Source organism: Portunus trituberculatus, chromosome 40 (assembly GCF_017591435.1).
Source record: "Portunus trituberculatus isolate SZX2019 chromosome 40, ASM1759143v1, whole genome shotgun sequence".
In the NCBI taxonomy this organism is placed as follows: domain Eukaryota; kingdom Metazoa; phylum Arthropoda; class Malacostraca; order Decapoda; family Portunidae; genus Portunus; species Portunus trituberculatus.
The window spans coordinates 28,075,312-28,085,311 of NC_059294.1; the positions used below are offsets into that span (position 1 = coordinate 28,075,312).

The 10,000-nt window shown below is 43.2% G+C and overlaps 1 protein-coding gene across 11 annotated transcripts in view; it reads left to right on the forward strand.

The window, feature by feature from the left end:
• LOC123516083 (titin-like) overlaps window positions 1–10,000 on the forward strand; it is a 562,881-nt gene that overhangs the window by 236,870 nt on the left and 316,011 nt on the right. The gene's annotated exons all lie outside the window — the stretch shown is intronic.

The window sequence follows — 10,000 nt, forward strand, 5'->3', positions numbered from 1 at the left end:
CACACACACACACACACACACACAGAGAGAGAGAGAGAGAGAGAGAGAGAGAGAGAGAGAGAGAGAGAGAGAGAATACCATTTGTAGGTGGAAATGAAGGCAAAGTGTTAGGAAGCTTTAGTAGACCAATATGCATGCGTGGGTGTGGCGTGTGCCCTGGCGTGCGCTTCAATTTGCCGAGACTACACGACCGTATGGACCATGTCACGCACTAACTAGTCTCTCTCTCTCTCTCTCTCTCTCTCTCTCTCTCTCTCTCTCTCTCTCTCTCTCTCTCGTGTTGTTAATCGGTTGGCGTTACTTACCAACGTAACATAGGAAGCCAAACGCATTAATCTCTTTCAGTAATGTAACGCGTTTTCGTATTTATTCTGCTTACTATTTGGCGATTTTCTACAGCTTCAGAAACTCATGTGAGGATTAAGATGGTGAAGACTGCTGCCATTAATCTTCTGGCATCCATAGCCCCTTCCTAATGTTAACAAAAATCACCAAATCACACTCATAACTCAAGGTAAACATGCATTCCAGTATTGAAGGGATTAAAAGCATCACGGACGTAGCAGGTTACAAATTGTTTTCTTGCGTGCACTGTGCTACTTTGGGAAAATTATTAAGGACATAAGAATATAGAGGAAACTCCAAGAAACAAGACTCACACGTGACATTGAAATTCATAATGCCGCCTAGTACTCGAAAAATTAAAAAAAAAAAAAATTTACCTCTGTTTTTGGATATGTTGAAGAATGATTTTTTTTTGGCTCTAGTGGTGTGATGTCTCAAACACTGCTGCGTTTCACCTGCACTCTTTCAAAAGGCTTTATTTATGTTTACACGAGATTTTTAAGGAGTTTTTACGGTTCTAGAGGCAGATTGACAAGATTTCTACATTATCAGCTGTAGAAACACTCTTGAAAACCCCGCTAATTAAATGAGATGATGGGAATTGAAGTGAAGAGGGGAAGGAAGTCATAGTAGTGAATGGCAGGGAAGAAAGACAACCAGTGGAAGATGAAAGGGTAGGGAGGGAGGAATAGTACATGGCGCAAGAATAGGAAAAGAGTGAGGTCATGATACACTGTAAATAACATTCGTCCCTGCAGAATCCGCCCGGCCTGTGTCTCCCCTCACTGCTCGGCCTGCCTGCCTGCCAACATTCCATGCACGAAACTCGGTGATTGCAGTGAAACTCTCATTTCCATTAGTAGCATTTGATTGCGTGATTTAGTATTCATCATCTAGTTTGTTGTTAATGAAGTCAGTGGTGAGCTTGTTATTAAAGTTTTCTTCTCGTTTTCAAGTGTTTCCGCACGGCTTATGAAAGAAAACGTCCCTTTCTTTCCGAGTGTTGATCCCCTGACCCTTTTGTTTACACCACGCAGCAAAGAAAATGGTTATGCATGTATGGGGAACTACATCAAAGCATTCACTCACACCCAAGATATCAGTAACCATTTCTCGTGTATTGTAGTTTATTCTGAGGATGTCATATGAGTGTAACAATGATAAACTTGCACTTTTATATGGATGTCTTTTAATTATACTTCCGATGCTCTGACCTAAAGATTATATCGCTTCGTGAAAAGAAAAATGCTACAGTTCTTTCATTGTTTTATTCTTTCATAGTAGAACAAAAAAGTGAGCAAAACTTAGAATAGGTGTAGAATGTTCAAACGAGCAACAAGAGTCATAAATCAACATAGACCTTGCATATCTCACAAAGTTATAAAACTTGGCAGGTTATCAGTGACGCGAGAGGAACATGACAACTCTTTTAACCGGTGTGTCCCGAGCCTGTTTCCTGGCATGAGGTGCTTTCAGAATTGATGTTATCGATGTCACACGAACACTGAAAACCAGATACGGCTTCAGTAATGTACAAGCCTGTCACTCATGCCAAACAAACACGAAAATAAAAGATTGAAGCTCTGTAACTCAGCTCAGGAAAACACTGCAAGCTTCCCTGGGTGTCAGAACGACGCTGAAAACCGGTCGTGATATCAGAACAATGTTTCAAACCTTTTATAATGCCAGAGGTGATGGACGGTGTTATCCAGGCTATCACTGAGGGCACGGGAGACACGGTCAGGCCAGGATATTGCGAGGGGACGGATCGACGAGCAGGGATGTAAGGATATAGTAAAAGGAATAGGTATTGCAAGAAAAGGAGACATGTCGTGAGGGAGATTGGTTACTGTGAAAGGGGGAAAAGAATGGTGAAAAGGGAGAGGGTCCAGTGAAGGTAACGTAAGAGAAGATGCGGTGGAGGGGAGAGATGTGTTGCAAGAGACAAGGGATGTTGTAAGCGGCGATAGATTGGATATTTTAAAGTGCAAAAGGCGTATTGCAAAAAGGAACGAAGTATGGAAAGTGTCCTAAAGGGAAACTGGGCATTAGAATAAGAGATGTAGCGAAAGGAAGGCATACTCTGAAGAAGAACAAAGGGATATAATACAGAGGAGATGGAAAACTTGAAAGAAAAAAGGGAGATTGTGAAAAGGAGGAAGTTAATGGATAAAAATGGAAATAAAGTAATGATATAGAAGAATTGGAGAGGAAGAAAGAGAGACAGTATGACCTTAAATTGTTGGCAGCTGGTCTTGTCTTCCCACACACACACACACACACACACACACACACACAGAGAGAGAGAGAGAGAGAGAGAGAGATTTAAAGGTCCGCAGAGGCTCATAACTTTCTGATGCATTTGTTTTGTTCATTTTAGTGGTGTTCTGTGCTACGTGGCGTCCCTCCTCGCGTTTCTTAGTTAGGCTCATTTTTCACCAGTTTATCTCCATCTCGCCTTCGTTTATGTCTTGCTGTCTGGTTTTGGGAGGAATTTACGTAGGTTTGTGTTTTTTTTTGTAATGGCAGAAGAATGTGTGTGTGTGTGTGTGTGTGTGTGTGTGTGTGTGTGTGTGTGTGTGTGTGTGTGTGTGTGTGTGTGTGTGTGTGTGAGTGTGTGTTTAACTTTAGAAATGCATTGGTTTTATCGTTTATCTATCTCTGTCTCTATCTCTGTCTCTCTCTCTCTCTCTCTCTCTCTCTCTCTCTCTCTCTCTCTCTCTCTCTCTCTCTCTCTCTCTCTCATTCTTCTTTTCTTTTTTTTCTAATAATTTTTTCTCTTTTTTATATCTCCCGTTTTTTTCTCCACTCATTTTTCTTGTTAACGTTCTCTCTCTCTCTCTCTCTCTCTCTCTCTCTCTCTCTCTCTCTCTCTCTCTCTCTCTCTCTCTCTCTCTCTCAACACCCAACACTTGCTACAGAACGAGAGTCTAAGAGCGTATCGAGGAACACAAGGGATTAGCACGCCTCATTACTCTCAGCTGCTTAAAGAGGAACCTAAGTTTACTGCAGTGTTCAGCCATTAGACTTGCATATTCTATTAGTATTATATCACCAGTTATTTTCTTTCGTTTATTCGCTGGCGAGAGAGAAGCCTCAAGTACGTAGCTTTTATTCGTGTACTGCATTCCCTCTTAGTGACTTTTTTAGTGTTGTTTAGCTGCTTATATCGTTCCTTCGCTTCCTGTTCTCTTCTTCTTCTTTTTTACTCTCTCGCTCTCCTGGTCCGTGTCTTGTTTCTTCTCCTCGTCCTTGTCCTTTTCCTCCTTATTTTCATGTTCTTCCTCCTTCTCATCTTACTGTTAATGCTGCTGCTGGTGCTATTACTACTACTACTACTACTACTACTACTACTACTACTACTGTTAATACCACCACACCACTACAATAATATCAACAATAACTATTATTACTTTTACTACCACATCCACCCACCCAGCTACGCACCAACTCACACACACACACACACACACACACACACACACACACACACACACACACACACACACACACACACACACACACACACACACACACACACACACACACACACACACACACACACACAGACACACACACACCTCCTATCACGTTCTCAGGAGCTTCTTTGGGTCTGAAACTCAGGCTTGATGTGGTTATGGAGGCGACCTGCTGCAAGGAAAGTAGGACCTTTTGGGTGGAGGAGGAGGAGGAGGAGGAGGAGGAGGAGGAGGAGGAGGAGGAGGAGGAGGAGGAGGAGGAGGAGGAGGAGGAGGTGGAGTTAGTGTACGTTTTAGTGGTGGTGTTGGTAGTGGTGGTGGTGAATTCTGTTCTTGTTGGTGGTGGTGTCTGTTTCCTTCTCAATATTAAATGGTAGGAAGTGTTGGTGGTGGTGGTGGTTAAAGTGGTGGTGGTGGTGGTGGTGGTGTCTCTGTTGCTGTTTCTCTTTAATTAATGAAAAAAAATAGAATAAGGAGATTTATTTTACTTGATGGTGCGGAATTTTGCTTCATTACGTATTTGTTTACCATTATCATTCTCTCTCTCTCTCTCTCTCTCTCTCTCTCTCTCTCTCTCTCTCTCTCTCTCACTAAATGTTTCAGGAACGTGTAAGTGTTGCAGGTGTGTTGTGTTAGCGCCTATTGTGTGTGTGTGTGTGTGTGTGTGTGTGTGTGTGTGTGTGTGTGTGTATCGCATTTGGCTGAGTGCCTGCGAGACTCACCATCTGGCGGAGATAAACACTGAGACAGCTGGTGACTTCTTCCCCTCGTGCCCTTACCGTCTTCCCCTCGCCGCCTCCCCTCGCCTTGTGCCTTGTTGAGCGTCGCGTCGCCCACCTAATGTTTGCAATGCTTCCAGACAGTTCACAGTGACATGGGAAATTTACACACATTTCACTCCATTCTGTGCATTGAGTTCATGGGGCGTGGAATCAGGAGGAGGATGTGTGTTGATCTTTCTAAACACTTAAACGTGACTTGGAAGCTGTTCGCACATTTTACCCCATTGTGCAAATTTATGTTCATGTTGAGTTGAATTACTAAGGGAATGTGTATTAGTGTTTTTTTTTTTTTTGTAAGAAATTTGACTTTTTTTCTGAGATATACTTTATGTTTATATTTCAGTTACAGATCATAGAGTTAGTGTATGAGCCTGACCTTATGTTTTTTTTTTTTTCATCATAAATTCGTACAGTTTTTAAAGAATCATGTATAGAAAATACCATCACATGACGAAGAGAAAAGGGATGATTGAAAAATAAAAGAAAAGTAATGTACACAAACTAAACACATACTTAGATACTTATAAGCAAAACAAAACAAGAGAGAGAGAGAGAGAGAGAGAGAGAGAGAGAGAGAGAGACAAGTTAGACCACACTACACCACATGACAGAGGTGGAAGAGAAAATAACAGATGAAACGAGAGAGAAAAAAAGATAAAGACAAAGAGAACACAAGCCAGACACACACTTGAAATTGCTCTAGATATCGTAAAATAAGAGGGAAGGACAAGTCATGCTACGCTATAACGGGAGACAGCCAGTCAAGTAGGTAAGCAGAGGGACAGACGGAGTGAGCAGTGAGGCGAGGCGAGGAGAGGCGAGGCGAGGCGGAGAGCGCAGGTGATGAAGAGTCAGTTCAGAAAGTTGGCTGAAGTGAACTCGATTAGCGGGAACAGCAGAGAGAGAGAGAGAGAGAGAGAGAGAGAGAGAGAGAGAGAGAGAGAGAGAGAGAGAGAGAGAGAGAGAGAGAGAGAGAGACTATAAGCACTCACACACAAATCCCAAACACACAAATACTACAGAGAGATAAACTTACAAAATACAAACAGACAGACGGACAGAAAGACAGACATCCACACACACACACACACACACACACACACACACACACACACACACACACACACACACACACACACACACACACACACACACACAACACACACACATCAAAACAGAGAATAGCACGAGAAATAACAGCACAGAAAAAAAATGAATAAACAATTTAGGAAACTGCCTAAAAAAAAAAGAAAAAAGAAAAAAAAATCAGAATAATGAAACAGATCCTTATTACGTATCCTTTCTCCTTCACCACATAATATTTCCACTACCACCACCACCACCACCACCACTACCACCTGTCGTTAGTGTGTCCGCGGCGGGAAGCTGTGTGTGGCTGGGTCGTTAAAGTGTCATATTTCTCCATCACCGAAGAAAGCTCTCTCGCTGATCACACACACACGCCGGCGGTCCCAGAGTGCCAAGCTGAGGACGGGGCTGAAGGTGATTTTTGCTCGCCTGTGTCACTAATGGATAGGTGAAGGCTTACGTAGGTGTTAGTATTGATATAGGTAGTGGTGGTGGTGATGGTGGTGGTAAGGGCTAATGCGTCTCTACAAAGGGGTTAGTTATAAAGGCGAAGAAGATTGTAGTGAAGTAAAAGGGAAAGGAAGGGAAAAGTTTAAAGTGGGTTATGTAATGTTAAAAGAGAAAGGAAGGAAGGAAGGAAGGAAGGAAGGATGGAAGGAGTGTGGTGATGGATGGAAATTAAAGACGAAATTATGAAATATTGATTAATGAAGATTTGGGTTATTTTGCATCATTGTTGATAAAAATAAAAAGGAAAACTCCTCCATTAACCAACACACACACACACACACACACACACACACACACACACACACACACACACACACACAGCCCGGTAGCTCAGTGGTTAGAGCGCTGGCTTCACAAGCCAGAGGACCGGGGTTCGATTCCCCGGCCGGGTGGAGATATTTGGGTGTGTCTCCTTTCACGTGTAGCCCCTGTTCACCTAGCAGTGAGTAGGTACGGGATGTAAATCGAGGAGTTGTGACCTTGTTGTCCCGGTGTGTGGTGTGTGCCTGGTCTCAGGCCTATCCGAAGATCGGAAACAATGAGCTCTGAGCTCGTTCCGTAGGGTAACGTCTGGCTGTCTCGTCAGAGACTGCAGCAGATCAAACAGTGAATTACACACACACACACGCGGGAGAGGAGAAGGTGGTTGTCGGGTCCGGCCTGGTGCTCAAGGCAGGGAACTGGCAGCAGGTCCTTCTTTCCTTCTTTTCCTTGGCGGCCTCAAGCTTCAAAGTAGTCGTTCACTTGCAGAACCTCACACTAGGCAAGAGTCGCCATAAGCAAGGGATCAATGTCTGCCATTGACCAGATGGTGCCCTGAGGGGGGAGTCCTGATGAGGAGATAAGGACTCCTTCCATAGTCTGGTGGAGGGTGTGAACGGGTCCCTTGATTGTGGTTGCATCGGGCTGAACAACTCGCCATGAACGAGGGCACGCTGTGCGCCATGCACCAGACACTGGCAGTACGAGGGGAGTCCTTTTAGGGGTGAGAGGGCTCACTTCATGGCAGTGTTTGGGGAGTGATGTATGTGGCGGGTCAGTGCTCATGGTGAGCCGTGTGAGGCGAGGCGGGGTTGTATCGTCACTGCCCTCACACCCACAGGAATGCTGGGGCGGACCCTTGGGGAGGAAGGGTTCGTCCTGGTACCTCTCCAGATAGTAAGACTTCAATGGCATATAACCATCGCCAAGCCCACATCGTTATCGTGAGAACTCGCATCGTTGTCGTGGGAACTCGCATCGTCATCGTGGAAACTCACATCATTATCGTGGAAACTCGTATCGTTATCGTGGAATCGCATCGTAATCGTAGAAACTCTCATCGTTATCGTGGAATCGCATCGTTATCGTGGAAACCCGCATCGTTATCGTGGAATCGCATCGTTATCATGAAAACTCGCATCGTTATCGTAGAAACTCGCATCGTTATCGTGGAATCACATCGTTATCATGAAAACTCGCATCGTTATCGTGGAATCGCATCGTTATCATGAAAACTCGCATCGTAATCGTAGAAACTCGCATCGTTATCGTGGAATCGCATCGTTATCTTTGTCACGCGCATCGTAATCATCGTTATTTATTTATCAATTCATTAATTTAATTAACCAAATTCATTTTCATTAATTTTGATTAGGTAATACATAACTCACATGATAACATACACAGCGATAAAAGTTCTTTATGATAAAATTCCAGAAAACTCGATCCTTTTTTTTTTGTGACACATAACGTATAATTTCAGATGAGGTAGGTACATGCTTTTCCACATTCATGCCGTGGTACAGTGAAACCATGCGCGCTTTGGGGTCTGAGGGGTCTCCAAGCACACGAGTTCGAATCCTGTCCACGGTCCGAGTGTAGGTTGGGCTTCCTCATTCGGGGCAACGATTTCCTAGCGGGTGGGCTTTGAGATAGGAAGTACCCTAATAAACAGTAGCCCATAAATTCCCGTGAAAAGCCCTCATGGTATAAAAAAAAAACATATATATAAAATAGTGTTACATTTTCTTGGATTTCCATATTTCATTTGAAAGACGCACTGAGAGCTTTTCCATTGGTCCTGTTATATAATTGCAATAATATTCTTAACTGAAATATTAACTCTGCATCAAAGTGTGTTTCCTTTCTTCTTTTCCTCATAACTAATCTAACCTAACCTAACACAGTGGAACCATATTATGTGCTTTTGGGTCCGAGGGGTCTCCGAGCGCACGGGTTCCAATCCTGCCCACGGTCCGAGTGTAGGCTGGGCTTCCTCACTCGGGGCAACGGTTTCCTAGCGGGTGGGCTTTGAGATAGGAGGTACCCCAAAAAAGTATCCCCTTTAGCCCATAAATTCCCGTGAAAAGCACACATTGGTATAACAAAAATACTATTGATGCGTGTATTATCAGTATCATTGTTTCTATATGTGCTTCAAATGAATATATGAACAAGCAGAATGTTTTACCTAAGCCACAGTAAACAAAACAAGTAGATCACACAGCAAAGTAGAATTTAACTCTTGTAGATCAAATTGTATGGGTAGATCGCATACCAAAGCAACACCAGAAATCAGAAGTTGAGACTCCATAAGGAACTGATGAAGTGGGTGGTCTGAGAGAGAGAGAGAGAGAGAGAGAGAGAGAGAGAGAGAGAGAGAGAGAGAGAGAGAGAGAGAGAGATAAATAGATAGATAGATAGATGGATAGAAAGATAGACAGATAGATAGATAGGTAGATAGATAGATAGATAGATAGATAGATAGAGAGAGAGAGAGAGAGAGAGAGAGAGAGAGAGAGAGAGAGAGAGAGAGAGAGAGAGAGAGAGAGAGAGAGAGAGATCAAACAAAGCATCAAAGAAAAGGCCATGAAAGCTTGGGAAAGAGAAGAAAGAGAGGATAAAAAGTATCAAGTAGAAAGAGAAACGAGAAGAGAGAGAGAAAAAAAGAATAAAGAGACAAACTTGGACGAAGAAGAAGGAGAAAAGTTTGATATAGGAGAGAAAAGTTTAACTAATTACTGCCGACTCTCACTCATCCGTCTCTCACTCTCTCTCTCTCTCTCTCTCTCTCTCTCTCTCTCTCTCTCTCTCTCTCTCTCTCTCTCTCTCTCTCTCTCTACCATTTAGTTATCCCTTTAATAAGTCAGTTACTCACTAAGTCAGTCAGTCAATCCGTTAGAAGAAACGAAAGGTAGAAAATGAATTAGACAGTCACTCGTTGGCGTCAGTTAGTACCTGGTTCAGTCAGTCACTAGAGCAGTCAGTCAGTCAGTCAGTCAGTTAGTCAGTCATTCAGTCAGTCAGTTAAAGGCAATAAAAAAAAACAAATAAAGTAAAGACAAAGGCAGTTGGGAAAAGTTTAACGGACCATCTGTCTCCCTTATACTGTGTGTGTGTGTGTGTGTGTGTGTGTGTGTGTGTGTGTGTGTGTGTGTGTGTGTGTGTGTGTGTGTGTGTGTGTGTGTGTGTGTGTGTGTGTGTGTGTGTGTGTGTGCTTATGTTAAGAAAGAACAAAAGAACAAAGGAAATAGAAAGATTAAGGAGGCAAAGAGAGAGAGAGAGAGAGAGAGAGAGAGAGAGAGAGAGAGAGAGAGAGAGAGAGAGAGAGAGAGAGAGAGAGAGAGAGAGAGAGAGAGAGAGAGAGAGAGAGAGAGAGAGAGAGAGAGAAAGAGAGAGAGAGAGAGTATACAAGATAACTTTAACCCTTGTACTTCATTAAACCTCACAAAAGAAAGCTCACAAATGTCAAGTGACTGAAGGTTTCCACTCATTGCTGTTATCAAGCCTTTATAAGCGTTCCCTTCCAGTACT